This window comes from Pseudophryne corroboree, chromosome 6 (genome assembly GCF_028390025.1).
Source record: "Pseudophryne corroboree isolate aPseCor3 chromosome 6, aPseCor3.hap2, whole genome shotgun sequence".
NCBI classification, from domain to species: Eukaryota; Metazoa; Chordata; class Amphibia; order Anura; family Myobatrachidae; genus Pseudophryne; species Pseudophryne corroboree.
This window is the reverse complement of record NC_086449.1, coordinates 244,428,068-244,449,476: the sequence shown is the minus strand read 5'-3', so window position 1 is coordinate 244,449,476 and position 21,409 is coordinate 244,428,068. Positions and strand designations below refer to the sequence as shown.

Here is a 21,409-nt window from a genome sequence, read left to right as displayed (position 1 = left end):
CTTGGTACGCGGATCTGCTGGATCTTCTGCTGGAGGATCCAAGGCCCTTACCTCTTTGGGAGGATCCGCTACTGCAGGGGCTGTTCGCTTATCAAGACTTACCACGGCTACGTTTGACGGCATGGCGGTTGAATGCCAGATCTTAGCTCGGAAAGGTATCCTGAGTGAGGTTATTCCTACCCTGATACAGGCTAGGAAGGGGGTATGTCTAAACATTACCATCGAATTTGGAAAAAATATGTTTCTTGGTGTGAATCCAAGAAATTTCCTCGGCATCGAATGAGAAAATGAGAGAGTGGTTAGATATAGAAACCCATTCTGAAGAAAGAAAGATGAACACTTCTGCTGTCCTGTGAGAGAGCAAAAAAACTGCCCTGTTACTTACAGCATTGCAAGGCTCGAATTTTGGCACCACAGAATGAGAGAGTTTCAGAAAAAATGTGGGCAAGTCACATTTTTTCTGAAACTCTCTGGTGCCAAAATTCGAGCCTTGCAATGCTGTAAGCAACAGGGCAGTTTTTTTTGCTCTTCTATATCTAACCATTCTCTCATTTTCTCATTCGATGCCCAGGCAGATGATTAAAAAGCAGAAGTGGCCGGTATCTTAGACCCATTTCTCTGCCACCAACAGATTATGGTACATATTGTCCTGATAGGACATAATGGCTTGTACAAAGCAGAAGTAGCCGGTATCTGGTATTTACTCCTCAGCTATCGACAATAAATGGTATTTATTTTCCCATGGGACATATTGGCCTAATCATTAAAGATCTGCTCCAACACTATAGTATTGCATCAGAGATACAACAGAGAAATATTTAGATTCTCTGCTTCTTCCTGCATGTTCAGGAGTAATATCTAGGATTTCCTACATTTAACCCTTGTTTCAGAAAGTGTGTCGGGGGCATCTCTAAGGCTGTATGGAAAAATACCTACGGTCAAACCACACTGAGTATGCCCAACCTCGTCTGATCTTGGAAGCAATACACTGTGGGGCCGGGTCAGTACCTGTTGGGGTGACCTACAGGGAATACCAGGTACCGTAGGTATTTTACTTCAATTCACGGCATTGGGCCTGACACAACTCTGGAACAATATCCGTATTTCATGATATTTGGCACATTGTTAGGATTTATTGAGCCTGGTGAAAATCCTCTTCACACAAAAAATAATTTTCCCTATTTACAGAGGGGTGAACAATTATTTAGTTTCACCAAAGAAGTTTTTGACAATTGAAATATACTTTTGCCCTAGGAGATATATTGCTACATGATATTTTTGATGTGGATTTATCATTATTATTTCATGATTCATTATTATTTTTACTGTTAGATGGATCTCAATAAAAGTTACGTTTTATACAATATTCTTTATAAATTTTTCTTATACAGTACAAGTGTGCCCCAGGACAGACACAGTCGCTTCTGCTTTTTTGGCGTCTTTGCAAGAATCAGTCCTTTATTGATAGTCTATCGAACTATTTCCTGGGAGCACCACCAACCCAGCGCTAGTCATACTGTATTTATATTTATATAGCCATATGTTGGTTTTCTATTAACAGCTATCTATTGATCTTATAAATATAGAACCTGTGCAGACTTACCTATTTTGTCTGGTATGAATCTCGCCACTATCTGTGTAATTCCTTCTCTTGAAGTATGTCGTCTCCTCGGGCACAGTTTCTAGACTGAGTCTGGTAGGAGAGGCATAGAGGGAGGAGCCAGCCCACACTGTTAAACTCTTAAAGTGCCAATGGCTCCTGGAGGACCCGTCTATACCCATGGTACTAATATGGACCCCAGCATCCTCTATGGACTACGAGAATAGGATTTACTGGTAGGTAATTAAAATCCTATTATCTATCTATCTATCTATGTGTCTGTGTATTATCTATCTATCTAGGTGTCTGTCTATTATCTATCTGTCTGTCTATTATCTATCTATTTGGTTGTCTGCCTGTCTATTATCTATGTCTCTATCTATCTATGTGTCTATCTATTATGTATCTATCTATGTATGTGTCTATCTATCCATCTATCTATCTATCTATCTATCTATCTATCTATCTATCTATCTATCTATCTGTATCTATCATCTATCTATCTATGTGTCTATTATCTATCTATCTATCTATCTATCTATGTGTCTATCTATCTGTCTGTCTATTAGCTATGTGTCTGTCTATCTATCTATCTGTCTGTCATCTATGTGTCTGTCTATTATCTATCTATCTATCTATCTATGTATCTATCTATGTGTCTGATTATTATCTATCTATCTAGGTGTCTGTCTATTAACTATCTATGTGTCTGTCTGTCTATTATCTATCTGTCTGTCTAGCTATCTATGTGTCTGTCTGAGGAGGCCGCCGACTACCTGGAAGAGAGGCAGGGAAACGCATCACATGATCAGGCTGCATTCGGTGCTGGCTAGTGCTTACCCACATCTAACAGCTTGGCTGTGGACACTGCTCTTCAGGATAACGGCTGATATAAGTAAAGAGCTGGAGGGAGCGCTCCCCTGTATGTAAGTCCCTGTGGATCCTTTACACCAGCTAACGATTGGACTCCAATAGGCAAAGCCCCCATATTTATGCCATCTAAGGGAGGTAGGAGAACAGTCATCAGTAATAGCAGAGGCAGTGTGCCTTATATTAACATTGGTTGGATCTAATTACAAGCGGACTATTCCACTACTAAATGGGAGAGAGTGACTAATACCAGCATTGAGAAAGAATGCATGCTTACTAATTTTAGACTCTAACTGACTTACTAACACCGGATTCAATATATATATCGGTGACCTTCTGAGTGTATTAATTATGTTTTAACCTGCTATATATATTTTTATGTATATTATATGGCCATATATCATGTCTGATAAATAAATATTATTCATTATTCAGCTAATTAGACTGGACAGTGCTTCCTGTTAAAACCTTGGTTTTAAATTGATATCCTTTTTTTTTTTTTTAACTGTATAGGGTTTTTGCAATAACCCTTATCAGGAAGCTGCAGCCCAACCCTAGTTACACGTGTGCCAGCGGTGTACGATCAGGCGCCAAGTATTTATTGTTTATTTGTCTATGTGTCTGTCCTGGGGCAGAACTGCCGGAGACAACTGAGTCTGTTGCCACTGGGTTCCAACCCAGAAGGGGGCACTTCCTCCGTTGTCCCCCCTTACATTTGTACCCATTCTGCAGTTGCTGTAGTAGAGGAGCCACCGAGCGCAGCGTCTATGATCATCATCATCAGCTCTTGCTCCTCCTCTGTGACTGTCTCGGTGCTCTCTCTGCTGTGCTCTGGGCTGCAGACATCACGTGACATCTGACAGCAACCCAGAGTGAGGAGCCGGCGATGTAAGGTGGTCATGGCTAAATCAGAAAGCACGAGGAACACATTGATGTCCCTTATACATAGGCACTGCCTGGCTGAGTAGCCCGGGGTCCGGAGGCTGTACACACGGCCTGCACTGAGCTGGCATCCCTTCTCCCGACTGTCGGTGTCTGGGTTCCTGCTTTCTCCGTGCTGTGGTGCGGCCGCATCTCTCACTCCCTCCACACTCCAGGTGCCGCTGAAGTGCCTGTGTGAGGCAATTACCCTTCCTTGCTGCCAATGCCTTCCAGCTGTACAGTAGCTGGAGACCTGAGGGATCGTGCTGCACAGTGAGGAGACGGCCGGGACACCGTGCAGGTAAGCAGTGTGGGGCTGTCACTGACTGGGGAGTTTGCGCGGGAATCCAGTCTGCAGTGTTAAGTTCAAGCCCTATTGGGAGAAGGGGGCGCCGAACTTTGGCATGCACTGTCTCTTTATTAAGTATGGGAGGGAGGGCGCAAATTTATAGTTTGCAGGGGGGCGTCGAACACCCTTGCACCGGCCCTGGGTATACTCACCTGTAAACAAAGTACAACAGCGCAGGGCTGTAACTAGGTGTGTGCAGAGTGTGTCACCGCACATAGCGCTGTTGGCGGCACTTGTCAATTATCTTTTTTTTTTATTACTTTCACATGCAGCTTCACCGCTTTTTGAAGCCCAGCATCTCCTGACCGCCCCTGTCTCCTATATATAAAATACACAATATACACTTTCCATGAGACATTTATATAGAAAGTGTATATTGTGTATTTTATATACAGTATAATGTATATTTTCTATACATATATTCTTTGGGCAAAGTGTATAATCTTGTGGTAAAGTATGTTGATGTAAAACTTTTATATGTTTAGGAATATATAGTAAGAAGCTCCCATCTGAAAAGTAATTGTGGAGCAGCTGTCCGGTAATTAATGAATGACGGCTTCTAAGCTGAAGGGCTCCGGCTATATAAACCACCCATCGCGTCTGACATGCCAGCCTCTTGACGAAGTGACATACAAAATGCATTGGGGCGTGGCCTGCCCGACGCATCATCTCTATTCAGCTCTGCATCCAGACCGATTTCTCGGCACAATGTCCTGACAGGTCACGGCTGTAGTCCACAGCCGGCGGTGCGGTGTGAGGTCCCGGGTGGCAGACGGCGGTGTGCAGCTCTTGCCTTTGGAGTTTCATTGAATCATGTGGTAACCAGCCTACAGTGTGGGTTTTTAGGGTACAAGTCTCATTTACACTGTTGATTTTGCTAAATGTTTCTTAAGAAATAAAAACAATCTGCACTAGGAGCGCACTCTCCTTTCATCCTTGTATTTAGAAACCTATTTGCTCTAGGAGCCCGGGGCTAATCAGTGGGAGACTTGCTGTGGTATACCAAAGAAATATCAGTGCTACAGCCTCTGTGAACTAGACCTTTAACTATTAATGGGAAAATCTCCTACACCAGCGCACCTGTACATCATTGTTGGATAATATATATATATATATATATATATACCTATATATATATATATATATATATATATATATAAAAGGTGAAAGAAATAGAGGAAATTGGCGCCCAGGGATTATTTCAACCCCTAATACTAAAAGGAACCCTAAAAGGTTTCACAATTTATACTGATCAAGTTTTAAAACATAAAAATGAACTGTTCCTTCATAAAAGTTTATTTAAAAAGTACAAAAGCATAATAAGCATCCATCATATTACATAGACATCAAGATGTAATTTCTCCTATATTGATCCACCAATAAGATGTAGAGGAATGTAGGCAACTTTCTGCTAAGTCCTTATTCTTTCTAATTAAATATTCGGAGATAACATCAAAAACAGAACGGTAAACCAACGCGTTTCATCTAGTAACAAGACTTCATCAGGGATGCGTCTAAAATTATAGGACAACTAATCAATACATTACAATTGTACATACATTAAAACAAAAAACAATATGAACAGTCCATAAACAAGAATGGGCAAGACATGATATAACGGAACAAGGAGTGATCATTGTAATGGTCAACATGATTATAGAACAACAATTGAAATCCATAGGTATCACAATTGATCACCAGACATACCTTTAATAAAAAAAAAAGTAAATCAAATAGAGTGAACCTAGACAGTCAATCAGGGTTGCTCAAAAGAAGAATTCAAATCATCACTAAGGCGTACTGTGGCAACATCAATCGAGCCTAATTAGAATATAATTGATTCTTATTGTAATTGTGTATATTATGAACTATTACATGATTCATATATTTAGATAGTACATCACATACCTCGTGAATCAACTATGTGGAAAAACATATAACATACCTCATAGGTCAACTAAAGATGTAAAAAGTTTTCCACATAGGAACTATAAATAATATATTAATTTAATTTCAGTCCATTATACTATCATCATACTTGATAGGCACTATACCAATATATTTTTGGGGATACTTAAGGTATGTCTCCTGGCACCCTTGAATTATTGTCAGGTTGTCTTATACATGGTGTGATAGTATTTAATAATGACCTACGGTATGATACACTATAAACTAGTTCTATCAATATATTTGGTAAGATGCCATTTATCTTAATAGAGAGCATAAGTGAGGGTTGTTCCCAATAGTAGGCCCTTTTTGTCTTAATAAGGCCAGATATATATTAATCAATGATAATTAATTTATCAGGTCTACTTTTGTAGGAATTTGCTGACCCCACCATTCATATGAATTTTCCACACATTGGAGTCTTATGAAATCCGAATAGTTGATTCACAAGGTATGTGATGTACTATCTAAATATATGAATCATGTAATAGTTCATAATACACACGATTACAATAAGAATCAATTATATTCTAATTAGGCTGGATTGATGTTGCCACAGTACGCCTTAGTAACACTTTGATTTCTTCTTTTGAGCAACCCTGATTGACTGTCTAGGTTCATTCTATTTAATTGACATTTTTTATCAAAGGTATGTCTGGTGACCAATTGTGATACCTATGGATTTCAATTGTTGTTTTTTACCTCTATAATCATGTTGACCATTACAATGATCACTCCTTGTTCCGTTATATCATGTCTTGCCCATTCTTGTTTATGGACTGTTCATATTGTTTTTTGTTTTAATGTATGTACAATTGTAATGTATTGATTAGTTGTCCTATAATTTTAGACGCATCCCTGATGAAGTCTTGTTACTAGATGAAACGCGTTGGGTTACCGTACTGTTTTTGATGTTATCTCCGAATATTTAATGAGGAAGAATAAGGACACAGCAGAAAGTTGCCTACATTCCTCTACATCTTATTGGTGGATCAATATAGGAGAAATGACATCTTGATGTCTATGTAATATGATGGACGTTTATTATGCTTTTGTACTTTTTTTAATAAACCTTTATGAAGGAACAGTTCATTTTTATGTTTTAAAACTTGATCAGTATAAATTTTGAAACCTTTTAGGGTTCTTTTTAGTATCAGGGGTTGAACTAATCCCTGGGCGCCAATTTCCTCTATTTCTTTCACCTCATTCTTTATATCTAGTTCCTCATAACAAGGAACTTAGTGGAATTAGGCAGCCAATTTTAGAAACATTATATCCCCTTTATTTCCCTTTAGAACAGCGCAGGAGGAGAGTATTTGTTTGGTATATATATATATATATATATATATATATATATATATATATATAATATCCAAATAATCCGGCACTCCTGGTACTGGTTCAGCCGCCTGTGTGCCTTTGTCCAAATAATGGTATGTAATGCAGTCGGAACAAATGAATGTTCAGAACAGGACACGGCACTCCAGGACTAATCAATGAATACTTGTAGTTTTAATGTGACAAAAACCTGCATGAATGCGTTGTCTGGGTGAGCACAACCACAGACAGCTGGGATGCAGGATAAATATTACATGGCACAGGCATGCAAAACACGATGCGGCATTTCGGGACACATCAGGTCCCTTCCTCAGGTGATGCTAGTGCCCAGCGAACAGCATAAAACAGACATACAACAATAAACTTACCTATATAGCACCCCCCTGTCAGCACACCTGGTCCAGGAGACGCGTGGAACTTCCGGTCCGGCCGAGGCGCCTAGACGGTGACGTCATCGGGACGCGGCGGTTGCCATGGAAACCCGGTGTGCGGGGAATCACACGCTGTCCCTGGCTGGCTAGCCTGACAGGGGGAGCCATATACCTAATAAACAAAACAACATGTGAGAAGTGACATATATACAACTAGTGGAGATAAAAACAGTATACAGTGAAAATTGTGCGACCTGTATATGCAACAGCGATGTGCCACATAATATGTGGCACATCGCCAATGCACGCAAATCACATGTAATACATTAAAAGAACATGGTATAGATTAACCGCTAGCTAAGAAGCAAAGGAAACATGAATTCTTATAACTATATTCTGAGGAACACAATAAGTTTACAACATACTGGTACGCCCTGCATGTAACAAGCAGTATGTAAAGAACACATTATTATGCAAACAACCTCCTATAATGAATCCAACTGGAAGCCTCATCATATGCCTCAATGATATCGTAAGTAATTCCAATTGATTTTTTCGTTTAAACCTGCAGGGTGCAATGTATTTAATCTAACTATCCATTTGGCTTCCAATCTATGGAGTGCCAAAACACTGTCACCTCCTCGCAATGATTGTGGAACGTGATCTATCATTTGATAACGCAAATCTGATAACGTGTGTGCTTTGGCACAACAATGCCTGGACACTGGTTGATCATTGGCTTTACCCGTTAAAGCCTGATTGATGTTGGACCGGTGTAAAGCCATACGTTCCCGCAATGTGCGGGTAGTAAGACCAACATACATTAATGAGCAAGGGCAGATAATGTAGTAAATAATGAATCTAGTGGTGCAGTTCAACACATGTCTAATCGAAAATTTTTGGTTAGTGACGGGATGAGTAAAGGAGGAGCCTGTAATCAAAGAGGAACATGTGATGCATGAGGGGCATTTGTAACAGCCTGCCTTTTTGATTGATCCGAACAACCCAGGTTGGGGGGTAAGGTCTGTGATGTCAGTTTTGACTAAGTGGTCACGCAAATTGCGGCCACGTTTGTAACTAGTCATGACTTGAGTATTTTGAAAACTCGGTAAAGACTTGTCAGTTTTAATAATGACCAGATACTCTACCTCTAGCCCTATTATACCACGTGCTAGCAAGGCTTTATGGCCCATTATTAAAACTGACAAGTCTTTACCGAGTTTTCAAAATACTCAAGTCATGACTAGTTACAAACGTGGCCGCAATTTGCGTGACCACTTAGTCAAAACTGACATCACAGACCTTACCCCCCAACCTGGGTTGTTCGGATCAATCAAAAAGGCAGGCTGTTACAAATGCCCCTCATGCATCACATGTTCCTCTTTGATTACAGGCTCCTCCTTTACTCATCCCGTCACTAACCAAAAATTTTCGATTAGACATGTGTTGAACTGCACCACTAGATTCATTATTTACTACATTATCTGCCCTTGCTCATTAATGTATGTTGGTCTTACTACCCGCACATTGCGGGAACGTATGGCTTTACACCGGTCCAACATCAATCAGGCTTTAACGGGTAAAGCCAATGATCAACCAGTGTCCAGGCATTGTTGTGCCAAAGCACACACGTTATCAGATTTGCGTTATCAAATGATAGATCACGTTCCTCAATCATTGCGAGGAGGTGACAGGGTTTTGGCACTCCATAGATTGGAAGCCAAATGGATAGTTAGATTAAATACATTGCACCCTGCAGGTTTAAACGAAAAAATCAATTGGAATTACTTACGATATCATTGAGGCATATGATGAGGCTTCCAGTTGGATTCATTATAGGAGGTTGTTTGCATAATAATGTGTTCTTTACATACTGCTTGTTACATGCAGGGCGTACCAGTATGTTGTAAACTTATTGTGTTCCTCAGAATATAGTTATAAGAATTCATGTTCCCTTTGCTTCTTAGCCAGCGGTTAATCTATACCATGTTCTTTTAATGTATTACATGTGATTTGCGTGCATTGGCGATGTGCCACATATTATGTGGCACATCGCTGTTGCATATACAGGTCGCACAATTTTCACTGTATACTGTTTTTATCTCCACTAGTTGTATATATGTCACTTCTCACATGTTGTTTTGTTTATTAGGTATATGGCTCCCCCTGTCAGGCTAGCCAGCCAGGGACAGCGTGTGATTCCCCGCACACCGGGTTTCCACGGCAACCGCCGCGTCCCGATGACGTCACCGTCTAGGCGCCTGGACCGGAAGTTCCACGCGTCTCCTGGACCAGGTGTGCTGACAGGGGGGTGCTATATAGGTAAGTTTATTGTTGTATGTCTGTTTTATGCTGTTCGCTGGGCACTAGCATCACCTGAGGAAGGGACCTGATGTGTCCCGAAATGCCGCATCGTGTTTTGCATGCCTGTGCCATGTAATATTTATCCTGCATCCCAGCTGTCTGTGGTTGTGCTCACCCAGACAACGCATTCATGCAGGTTTTTGTCACATTAAAACTACAAGTATTCATTGATTAGTCCTGGAGTGCCGTGTCCTGTTCTGAACATTCATTTGTTCCGACTGCATTATATATATATATATATATATATATATATATATATATATATATATGTACAACCTTTTTTGGACATTGGTGACAGTGTGGGAGTTGGATTGCGGTATACCTTCATCTGATGAATGCATGGACTGGTCCGGGTCACCACCAGCGCTGACGATCAGGACCACGATGGGGGGTTATACACTGAGGAGTCGCTGATGACCTGAGCTGAACTACCAACTCATCAGTTCTTTTCTGTTGCTTCCTGTTTTGCGGCCGCGGTTCTGGACAGTCAGTGTCTCACGGGATTTGACATTATCCTGCAAGATTTTGACTGTACAAAGCTCCTCGGCAGCCAGGAGAATAGCTGAGCCAGAGCTGCCGGAGAGGAAGAAACTGGAGACAGCAGCTAAATGCTGTACTCCGGTTTTAATTCAATAACAGTGGTGAGTCTGAGGGGCAGCGTATGGGGGCCCCGGGATGGCCGCCCATGTCGCCCCTCCCATAATCCGGCCCTGTTCATTGAGCTATCTGCCCTTGCATAGAAAGCTAACTATTTGAAACATACCTTGTACTTTGTAAAAAAAAAAATTGATCAGCATTGCAGCTGTGCAAATATATGTATTGTGTGGCTGCAAGGTATTGGTTATGTGGCTGCACCCTACATAGATCTGCTCAATTGCAATGCTGATTAGTTTTTTTTTGTTTTTTTTTTACAAAGTACAAGTAGCTTTATATAGTTCTCACTGTTTTTATGCAGGATCAAATAGCTCAATGAGTAGGGTGTTTGACTGGAATGCAAAAGGTTATACTGTAGGTTTGAATCCTAGGTATGCTGGTATATTAAAATGTGTTATTTAACAAAGGGTATTGTAACTGAATAACAACAATCTCTCAAGTTAAGTGCATGAATGTGGTATAAAGAGGATTTGTGTCCAAAAACCAAATCCACTTTATATACAGTATATAAAATGTGGGAAGGAAGGGGCATCATAGCAGGGAATTTCTCTGGGATACATTTTGTCATGCCCCTTCCGCATGAGGAATGTGCCTTATGTCCCTATTAGATAAATGGAGGAAGGGGGGAGCTCCAATTCTCTTTTGGGTACAGTGCACCAAGAAGACTAGTTATGGCTCAGCAACAGTGGACAGTAGAGACGGTGAAGTGTATTTAACCGTATTACCTAAATAATATACTTTGAATGCATCAATTGACCATAGTGTAAATATTCAGAAGTTATTTACTATATGTAGTATCTATGAAGATAGTTTATGTGCATTAGCTAGATGAGGTAGTGTACCTTTATGAATCTGGCTGCACAGATGAACATGTGATCAGGAAGTAGAAGGAAGTAGGAAGTAGAAGGAGAGTAAGGAGAAGGAGAGCAGCATGTGGAGTTGATGTCTATCTGTAACCATGCAAGTACTACTTACCAATAAGAAATAAAATACATAATCTTCATACTGCATGATTCATTGAAGTAAAGAGATGTACATCAGGACATAACTGGCGACGAGGATAAACTTTTAACTACTTACACTCAGCTACTGTACATTCCTCTTAGTCACCATGGCTGACATGCTAGCATTAATCCCTCAGTTTCTGCATACTGATGCCCCTCATGCAGCAGAGTTATGGAGAAAATGGCTTGCCCAGTTTGATCACTGTATTGAAGCTATGGGGGTTACTTCTGATAACAAAAAGAAAAGCATGCTTCTTCTCAGTGCTGGCTCCAAGATTTATGAACTGTATGATACTTTGCCAGAGGGAGACACCAGGGATTATAACAAATGCAGGGACTCTCTGACTGCCTATTTTGCCCCAAAATGCAGCCTGTCACATTCAAAATACCTATTCAGGACAGCTATGCAACTGCAAACTGAATCTGTTGATGCATACATTACTAGATTACGGACTCTTGCCAAAAATTGTCAGTTCCATGATGTAGAGGATGAAATTAAGCAGCAGCTAATTGCATTTGGCACATGTGGAAAGTTGCGCAGACGTGCTCTTAAATCTGAAATGACGCTGACTGAGCTGCAGCAATATGCTAGAAGTCTAGAACTTTCAGAGACACATGCTAAAGACATGGAGAGGGGCATGACCCAGCTGCAAGTGTGCAATAAATTACACACTGACACAAGTACCATTCCGGAGACAGGGAAATCTAGATCATGTTACAGGTGTGGACGCTCCTATCCACATTCAGGAGACTGTCCTGCCACAGGTAAAATTTGCACTGCATGTGGCAAAATTAATCACTTTTCCTCTGTTTGTAAATCTAAGGAAATCAAGTCTACACCTAGACAATCTTCACAGCAGTTTAAATCCAGGCGAAAGACAGTGCGTTGTGTGGATCAACATTCTACAGTGTATCCGCCTGCAGAATCATCTGACAGTGATGACAAGTCAGAAGGATTTATCTACATGATTCATCAAGTTGGAAAAAACAAGGTCAGTCCAAAAACTGCCATCACTCTAGAACACACTTCTGTTGACTTTCTCATAGATTCCGGTGCTTCTGTAAATATAATGGATGCTACCAGTTTCAAGAAGCTGCATGGCAGAGTAATTTTGAATCCAACATCTGTGAAAATATTCACCTATGGTAATAAACAACCTCTTCCACTAAAGGGTTCTTTTGACATAATTGCACGCAAAAATGACAAAAGCTGTATTTTATGTCACTAAGTATGCAAGAGGTAATCTTTTGGGATTGGATACTGCATCAGAGTTGGGTCTTATACAAATTGTGGCACACACTCATGATTCCGCTCATGTCTTACATGACTCTCCCAATCTCACTCCTGTCCTACATGACCCAAAACCACTACGAAGTGATGTGGATGTTTTACTACGGGAGTATGATCATCTTTTTCATGGCATTGGAAAACTTAAAGACTATCAAGTTCATCTTCACATTGATCACTCAGTTATCCCAATTGCTCAAGAACATCGGCATATTCCTATCAACATAAGGAAGCAAGTGGAAGAAGAAATTCAGGCCCTTGAAGACTTAGATATAATTGAAAAGGTATCTGGTCCGACACCATGGGTATCCCCTATTGTGGTAGTGCCCAAACCAGGTCAACCAAATGCAGTGAGAATATGTGTTGATATGCGTCGTCCTAATGTTGCCATTAAAAGAGAGCGCCATATTACTCCTACTATGGATGATATCATACATCGACTCACAGGTGCAAGTTTCTTTTCAAAATTGGATTTAAATAAAGGTTATCATCAACTGGAACTTGATGAAGAGTCACGGCAAATAACAACATTCTCAACTCATGTTGGGTTACGACGATACAAACGGCTATCATTTGGAATCGTATCTGCAGCAGAGGTGTTTCAAAATGCTATCCGTCAGGTTATACAGTCAGTTCCAAATGCCATCAATTACAGTGATGATATCCTGGGTTTTGGAGCAACACGCCAGGAACATGATGTAGCTCTGCGTCAAGTGTTGCAGTGTCTTCAAGCCAAAAACTTAACACTGAATAAAGATAAATGCGTCTATCTTCAACAGAAGCTCAAATTTTTTGGGCATATCTTTTCTCAAGATGGAGTTGGTCCTGATCCACAAAAAGTCCAGGCTATCACAAATATGTCCAAACCTGCTAATGCTGGTGAGGTCAAGTCGTTTCTTGGGATGACTAACTATTGCTCCCAATTCATTCCAAATTACGCTACTCTGACTGCCCCACTTAGGGAACTCACAAAGAAAAATGCAAAATTCATATGGACTTCCTCTCAATCACAAGCATTTGATGACATAAAACGATGTCTGCAGGATAATGTCACAATGTCATATTACAACACTGACTGGAAAACAGAACTTATTGTGGATGCCAGTCCTGTGGGACTCTGAGCTATCTTGACTCAGGTGAATACACATGGGGATCATCATATTGTACCATGTGCAAGTCGCAGTTTGACAGAGGTGGAAAAACGTTACTCTCAACCAGAAAGGGAAGCTCTTGCAGTAGTCTGGGGTTGTGAACGCTTTCATCTCTATCTATACGGCATTGACTTTACCATCCAGACTGATCATCAAACCCTAGTGACACTTTTTGGAAATCCAAAATCCAAACAACCAGCTAGGATACAGCAATGGGGCTTACGTTTGCAGGCATACAATTTCTCCATCATTCATAGAGCTGGTGCTGACAATCCCTCAGATTACATGTCCAGACATCCTCTGCCTTCTGACATATCACAGTCTACTTCAGTGGAGGAATATGTGAACTTTATTAACAATTCAATTCCTGATTCACTTACTAGTGCCAACATCAAAAAGGCTTCTTCCTCAGATAAAGTTTTGTCAGCAGTAAAACACTGCATTATTTCCAATGATTGGTGACTGGGACAGTTTTTATTTTCAACTGATGAGGAACAAGAATTCCGAACACTTCATAAACATTGTCAAGAACTTACTGTACATGATGATTCAAAATTGATATTCCAGCTGTTTTGAGAAAGAGGGTAATTGATATTGCCCATGCCAGTCATTTAGGAATCGTAAAGAAAAAAAACACTGGAAAGGAAAGGTTTGTCTCTTTGTTGGCGCACTTATAGAAAGAAGGTAAGTATAATTAAAATTTAACTTTTAATGTCATAGATTAAAATGCCTGATAATGTGAAAAAATTGCAGAACGAAAATTACAAACAATGCACTAAATAAAATTCAGTATCAAATTCACTTGTGTGTCTATTGTGTTAATATCACTTTGTGTGTGTGCAAAAATTCCTGAAACCAACCTCAGAATTGTTGATTACTTGAATTAAACCCTTATTTACTAAGGTGCCCTATACATTGCCTGACATTATCTATTCAGGTTGCAGGAAAGTATATAACAGTGTCTAACGGTTGGTATAGGGGTGTATATTTAAATTAGTGATGAGCGGGTTCGGTTTCCGAGAAACCGAACCCACCCGAGCTTTACCTTTTTTTACACGGGTCCGAACAGACTCGGATCCTCCCGCCTTGCTCGGCTAACCCGAGCGCGCCCGAACATCATCATCCCGCTGTCGGATTCTCGCGAGATTCGGATTCTATATAAGCAGCCGCGCGTCGCCGCCATTTTCACACGTGCATTGAGATTGATAGGGAGAGGACGTGGCTGGCGTCCTCTCCGTTTATAATTGTAGAAGAGACAGTTGATTGCTTGTTTTATTACTAATTGTGGGGAGGATTGGGGAGCAGCTGTTAGGACTCGGAGTAGAGTGCAGAGTTTTGCTGATAGTGACCACCAGTTTTTTTTTATCCGTTCTCTGCCTGAAAAAAACGCTCCATACCATATCTGTGCTCAGTGTGCTGCATGATATATCTGTGCTGAGTGCTCACACTGCTTAATTGTGGGGACTGGGGAGCAGCTATAGCAGGAGTACAGTGCACAGTTTTGCTGACAGTGACCACCAGTATACGTTTGTCTGCCTGAAAAACACTCCTGTGGTGGCTTTTTTTTATACTAGTTTAGCAGTCTGGTGACAGTGTCCACCAGGTCCATTATACTGTATATAGCAGTACGGTAGGCCACTGCTGTACCTACCTCTGTGTCGTCAGTCACTCGTCATCCATTAATAATAATAAGTATACTATCCATCCATCTACATTGTATACCTGTGGTGGCTTTTTTTCTTTATACTAGTAGTACTAGTTTAGCAGTCTGCTGACAGTGTCCACCAGGTCCATTATACTGTATATAGCAGTACGGTAGGCCACTGCTGTACCTACCTCTGTGTCGTCACTCGTCGTCCATAAGTATACTATCCATCCATCTACATTGTATACTTGTGGTGGCTTTTTTTTTATACTAGTAGTACTAGTTTAGCAGTCTGCTGACAGTGTCCACCAGGTCCATTATACTGTATATAGCAGTACGGTAGGCCACTGCTGTACCTACCTCTGTGTCGTCACTTGTCGTCCATAAGTATACTACCATCCATGTACATTGTATACCTGTGGTGGCTTTTTTTTTTATACTAGTAGTACTAGTTTAGCAGTCTGCTGACAGTGTCCACCAGGTCCATTATACTGTATATAGCAGTACAGTAGGCCACTGCTGTACCTACCTCTGTGTCGTCAGTCACTCGTCATCCATTAATAATAATAAGTATACTATCCATCCATCTACATTGTATACCTGTGGTGGCTTTTTTTCTTTATACTAGTAGTACTAGTTTAGCAGTCTGCTGACAGTGTCCACCAGGTCCATTATACTGTATATAGCAGTACGGTAGGCCACTGCTGTACCTACCTCTGTTGTCAGTCACTCGTCCATAAGTATACTATCCATCCATCTACATTGTATACCTGTGGTGGCTTTTTTTTTATACTAGTAGTACTAGTTTAGCAGTCTGCTGACAGTGTCCACCAGGTCCATTATACTGTATATAGCAGTACGGTAGGCCACTGCTGTACCTACCTCTGTGTCGTCACTCGTCGTCCATAAGTATACTACCATCCATCTACATTGTATACCTGTGGTGGCTTTTTTTTATACTAGTAGTACTAGTTTAGCAGTCTGCTGACAGTGTCCACCAGGTCCATTATACTGTATATAGCAGTACGGTAGGCCACTGCTGTACCTACCTCTGTGTCGTCAGTCACTCGTCATCCATTAATAATAATAAGTATACTATCCATCCATCTACATTGTATACCTGTGGTGGCTTTTTTTCTTTATACTAGTAGTACTAGTTTAGCAGTCTGCTGACAGTGTCCACCAGGTCCATTATACTGTATATAGCAGTACGGTAGGCCACTGCTGTACCTACCTCTGTGTCGTCAGTCACTCGTCCATAAGTATACTATCCATCCATCTACATTGTATACCTGTGGTGGCTTTTTTTTTATACTAGTAGTACTAGTTTAGCAGTCTGCTGACAGTGTCCACCAGGTCCATTATACTGTATATAGCAGTACGGTAGGCCACTGCTGTACCTACCTCTGTGTCGTCAGTCACTCGTCCATAAGTATACTATCCATCCATCTACATTGTATACCTGTGGTGGCTTTTTTTTTATACTAGTAGTACTAGTTTAGCAGTCTGCTGACCGTGTCCACCAGGTTCATTATACTGTATATAGCAGTACGGTAGGCCACTGCTGTATCTACCTCTGTGTCATCAGTCACTTGTCCATAAGTATACTATCCATCCATCTACATTGTATACCTGTGGTGGCTTTTTTTCTTTATACTAGTTTAGCAGTTTGCTGACAGTGTCCACCAGGTCCATTTATTATACTGTATATAGCAGTATGGTAGGCCACTGCTGTACCTACCTCTGTGTCGTCACTCGTCGTCCATAAGTATACTATCCATCCATCTACATTGTATACCTGTGGTGCCTTTTAGTTGTGCGCATTAAAATATGGAGAACAAAAATGTGGAGGTTAAAAAAATAGGGAAAGATCAAGATCCACTTCCACCTCGTGCTGAAGCTGCTGCCACTAGTCATGGCGGAGACGATGAAATGCCATCAACGTCGTCTGCCAAGGCCGATGCCCAATGTCATAGTACAGAGCATGTAAAATCCAAAACACAAAAGATCAGTAAAATGACCCAAAAATCAAAATTAAAAGCGTCTGAGGAGAAGCGTAAACTGGCCAATATGCCATTTACGACACGGAGTGGCAAGGAACGGCTGAGGCCCTGGCTTATGTTCATGGCTAGTGGTTCAGCTTCACATGAGGATGGAAGCACTCATCCTCTCGCTAGAAAAAAGGAAAGACTTAAGCTGGCAAAAGCACAGCAAAGAACTGTGCGTTCTTCGAAATCACAAATCCCCAAGGAGAGCCCAATTGTGTCGGTTGCGATGCCTGACCTTCCTCTTTTTTCTTTCATTTTTCTTTGCATCATGTGCTGTTTGGGGAGTATTTTTTTGAAGGGCCATCCTGCGTGACACTGCAGTGCCACTCCTAGATGGGCCAGGTGTTTGTGTCGGCCACTAGGGTCGCTTAGCTTAGTCACACAGCTACCTCATTGCGCCTCTTTTTTTCTTTGCGTCATGTGCTGTTTGGGGAGTATTTTTTTGAAGGGCCATCCTGCGTGACACTGCAGTGCCACTCCTACCGTGTTTCCCCGATAATAAGACACTGTCTTATTATTTTTTTTCCAACAAAAAACACCATAGGGCTTATTTTCGGGGTAGGGCTTATTTTAATTAACATTGACAGCAAATTTAAAAAAACAGGTGCCACCATGCCCCCAGTCCTGCTTTTACAGCCCCCAGTCCTCCTTTTACAGCCACCATTCCCCCAGTCCTGCTTTTACAGCACCCAGTCCTCCTTTTACAGCCACCATGCCCCCAGTCCTGCTTTCACAGCCCCCAGTCCTCCTTTTACAGCCACCATGCCCCCAGTCCTGCTCCTCACCTACTGCACTTTACAGTTCCAGTTCTTCTTCTTGCTTTCTGCCAGCACCACTGCTACTCCGCTCCCACCGTGTACAGAAGCCACGTGATGTGCGCGGTGACATCATGCGCAGGGCGCAATGCATCCCTGGGACTTGGAGGTGGAGTCTTCAGTACTGTACAGCATCCCTCAAGCAGGGCGGCGGTGAAGGGGGTTAGCGGGGGTGGAGCTGGGGGCATTGAATTTAGTGCACGGACTCGGGTAATGGGAATTTTGATAGGGCCTATTTTCGGGGTAGGGCTTATTTTGGACCAGTTTCCAAAAGCAAGGGTAGGGCTTATTTTCGGGGTAGGGCTTATTATCGGGGAAACATGGTAGATGGGCCAGATGTTTGTGTCGGCCACTTGGGTCGCTTATCTTAGTCACACAGCTTTCACAATTTCCGGTGCACATCACTAATTTAAACCCTTATTCTATACTCATAATTGTGCGTACATACATGGAACCAGCTGTGTCAATTCTTATATATGGTAAGTGAGCTATTGTCTCCTCAATAATATTTGAGTCAATGTCATCTGACACCATTAGAATATATTCCCAAGTACACAAATATTGTAATTTAATCTATGTTAATGGGACAGATATCCCAGTGTTGAATCCCTTGAAGCAGGACAATTTGCATCATAGGCTTTTACTAATATTAGGACTGCCTCATACAATGTAATTTTACTGTTGTTGTGTTATACAGCTTAATTGGGGTTCAATACCCTCTAAATTTTAAGCAGACAGGTTATTCACTATGCCCGCTACGGCTCCAACCTTTGGTCTTTTTCTATTAAATAGGAATAGGTCATTCACTGTATCTGTTTATTACATAGAGATTCTCCAATATGTATCAATATAAACCTGTATAATATATTCATTCCATTCAGCAAAACATACTCATATTGGTATATTAGGGATGCGGCTCTCCCTTCTACTTCACATGGGAATCCCACTGTTGGACGGATATTAACTTGGTGTAGTGCACTCAATATTATAAATTTCTCAAATTAAATGGAATATTGCACACACGTTATAGAATATATTGAGGTTAACACAAAGGGAGTGAGCTGGCGTGCCAGTGCCGCTCTGAGATGCCGCCGGATGGATCTGTATAATATACAAGCACAATGCTTGTTCACATTTACATGTCCATCTGCGGTCCTATCTCTCAAGTTTTACTTGGTGTAGTGCACTCGATTATACACCTTTCTTAAATTAAATACAATATTGCACACACATTTTATAGTACATGTTGGTGTTGGCACTCGAGGAGTGAGCTAGTTAAATGGCGCCGCTCTGAAACGCCGCGGGGTGGATCTATGTATCAGGGATGCTGCTCTAACAGTGGCGCTTTTTCTGTTAGATAAATATAGGTTATACACTGTGTCAAATGGTCTGTATCAAATGGTTATATAAAGATTCTCCAATATATGTCAGGATAAACCTATATAATATATTAATTCAGTTCGGTGAGATATACCTATATTGGTATATTAAAGATGCAGCTCTCCCTCTTGCTTGACAGAAAAGTCCCACTATTAAACAGATATTATCATATATAATATATAAATTATTTCAGCAGGCACTCGTCCCATCCACCATCCTATCTCTCAGTCGTGCTCCATGTGGTACACTTAATATTATAAATCTCTTAAATTAGATAGGGTTTTGCACACACATATTCATATTAGTGTTGACACATAGTGATTGAGCTGGCGTGCTGGCGCCACTCTGAAACGCCAGTATATTAAAGATGCAGCTCTCCCTCTTGCTTGACATAAAAGTCCCACTGTTAAACAGATATTATCATATATAAATTATTTCAGCAGGCACTCGTCCCATCTACCATCCTATTTCTCAGTTATGCTCCATGTAGTACACTTAATATTATGAATCTCTTGAATTAAATAGGGTTTTGCACACATATATTCATATTAGTGTTGACACATAGTGATTGAGCTGGCGTGCTGACGCCGCTCTGAAACGCCCACGTGCACGTTTCACATAAGCTTCGTCAGGGCAAACCCGATCGCCCTGTTCAGAAAGATTATAACGGCTGGAAGAACCAATCGCGGCATGATTTTGCAGTCATGAGGTCTCTCACTCAGAGATATTTGGTTAATTGAGTCTCCTATCCCTCCGTGGTTAATCACGTAATCGTAACCCTTTTTGTTATAGATAATCCAGTGTCCATGGCTAATACTGGTTCTGCCCTGGGGCCCGAGCATAAAACATAAATAATTTGAAAAGACGGAGAAGAGCAGAAGAAACGGGAAATCAACATACATTTATGCATGTGTGATATTTTATCAATGGGGCTCGGATTTCGTCCTGCATAAACTCAGGTTATTCTGGATATGGAAAAATAATATTAAATTGCTAATTAAGCAGTAGTGTTGGATATGTTTGTATTACATTATCCATGATATTAATAATGAAAGGATAATGCTGAGAGTGACATCATATGTTCCTGCCCTTATGTGGGAGTTCTTAACTATGAATATAATTCTTAATGATCCTGAATACAATGAATTAAGTATTATAATATTTTTGATATTTATAAAATAAACATTCATATATGTATATATGGTAAAACTATTCTTTTATTTACAAAAAATAGAATAAATAAATATGTGAAGACGTAAATAAGTGTCAAATGTGAGATGATTAGTTGCTGGTGATGTGATTACCAATAAAATATAAATTACCAATGTGTAATGTGCTAAATTATGAATAATGAAACTATGTATACATATAGATGTGTAGTGTATAGATTTTGACTCTTCAGAAGGGGAGGGAACATCCAGCATGTTTAGCAGAGAACGGGGTAGGAATCCTTTTTTAGAGAGAACCCCGAAAGAAATCAGAGAAGACATAGGCAGAGAAAATACAAGATCAGGAGGGGGAAAGAAGAAAGCGCGATATGTGCGACTGGAGAGAAGAACCCAGAGAACAGAGGAGGTATCGGAAATGACACCTGATAATCTACGAATTATCAATCTGACTGAGCGAGTTCTTACACCTAATCAGCTTTCCTTATTATCTAAAGG

The 21,409-nt window shown here is 40.8% G+C and overlaps 1 pseudogene; it reads left to right on the top strand.

Annotated features, from left to right (window-relative positions):
- Positions 1-930: 930 nt before the first annotated feature.
- On the top strand, positions 931-1,049 carry LOC134937788 (5S ribosomal RNA; annotated as a pseudogene).
- The last annotated feature ends 20,360 nt before the right edge of the window (positions 1,050-21,409 follow it).